Raw genomic sequence first — 1,575 nt, forward strand, 5'->3', positions numbered from 1 at the left:
CCCTACAGTATTAGTCATGTTATTGGGGTTTAATAGATGGTTGCAGTTCTTTAGGTTGACTTACATCACTCAGTCTGTTAATTTCTACATCAGTCTGGGTATAACCTCCTTCAGAATTCATCAACATCTTTTCTTAATCAGATCATTGCGAGTGTTGCTCCAAAGTGGTGGGGAGAGCCCAGCCTAGCTGATTTGAATTTCCATGTTTTGCTTCAGGTTTTACCACTTGGTAAATGTTTGGAAGGTTACTTAACTTCTGAGCTCTCTGTGCATTTAGTGAAAAGGAGATAAATACATTCTTCATAGATGAATTTGTGTCTAAGTCATCATCATTGACATACCATTGATTAAATTCTCAACAAGCAAAAAAGGCCTTCTTGCTACTAAACAAAGCGGAGAGGGATAGAACTTATTCAAAGTATAAAATAGTGAAGTGTATGTGTCTTTTGTCCTGTTAGGTTTTCATGTGTGGGTATGTTAGAGACGTGGTAGATTTTTTTTCCCCTGGTATTCAGTTATTCCAGTATATTTTTACAGAACAAAAATATAAAAACTTACTGGAAATCATTCTATGGATGAACAATGAAAAGCTCGTTTGCTGTAGTAAAAGTTGAAAAATAAGCATAGCAGTGAGCTCAGGCATCAGAAGTATCAGGATTTAGAGGCAGATTTTCAAGCTTTAGCTTGACTTGTGTGATACTGTTTCAGCTTTTCAAAATTGAAGCAGATTCTGTGTGTTCACAAGTAATTTTGTGCTCAGAATCTGATAAACTCACAGACATTTGACTGTTAATGAACCCTCAGGTTTTGACTAACATTTTTCTTCTGTGTGTTACAAAGTCTTCACTGTCTTCGGACAAACTTTAGTGATACCTTTAAAAGAACTGTTGACCGTGTTCTGTTTGTGTGGAGAGTTAACCATGAAAAGTGGCAGTCGCTCTTGACTGTATTTAATGCCAGAAAATCTAGCATAAAAATCAACAACCGCTATTCAGAGGTATAAAGCTTCTTGTCTGCTCCTGGTGATTGCTAAAGGAACTCAGGAAAGTAAGTCCTTGCTAGGAAGAAAGGAGCATTCCCAATCTAGCACTAATAGCTTAGTGAAGGCAGCATAGCTGAAAAGAAAAGAACATGAGGAAGTCAGAAGTGTTAATCTCATAATTCATGTGAGAAGCCCTAATTACCCTGCTTTCACTTGGATTTTATCTTGTACGGGTTAGCTGAAGCCAATAATCCATCTTCTTATTCCCTGTTGTATGGCAAGACAAAGCAATTAATCTCTCCAAAAAGGGAAAGAAGAATGAAAAGAACTACCAATTTCCATCATATTGATAAGAGACTGGAAAGGCTCATGAGAGATGAGCCCCCAACTCCAGGTGCTTCTTAAGTACACTAGATGTGTTTTAGCACAAAAGCTCTCTTCTTGGTAAAAGCAGAAAAAAAAGTTGATCACCTGTCTGCAAAATGCATTAGTCTTGGATCAGAGGACCCAGGATTGCTTGGATTGCTTGGGGTTTTATGGTAGGCTTACCCAGTAGCATAAAAGTAGTGAAAAATAATGGTGTGAGTCGTGTA

General features: G+C 37.7%; 1 protein-coding gene across 1 annotated transcript in view; it reads left to right on the forward strand.

Moving 5' to 3' along the window:
- The window catches only part of LRP6 (LDL receptor related protein 6), a 100,183-nt gene that overhangs the window by 88,964 nt on the left and 9,644 nt on the right, over positions 1 to 1,575 (forward strand). The window lies entirely within an intron of this gene.

This window comes from Corvus brachyrhynchos, unplaced genomic scaffold (assembly GCF_000691975.1).
Source record: "Corvus brachyrhynchos isolate BGI_N302 unplaced genomic scaffold, ASM69197v1 scaffold523, whole genome shotgun sequence".
NCBI lineage: Eukaryota > Metazoa > Chordata > Aves > Passeriformes > Corvidae > Corvus > Corvus brachyrhynchos.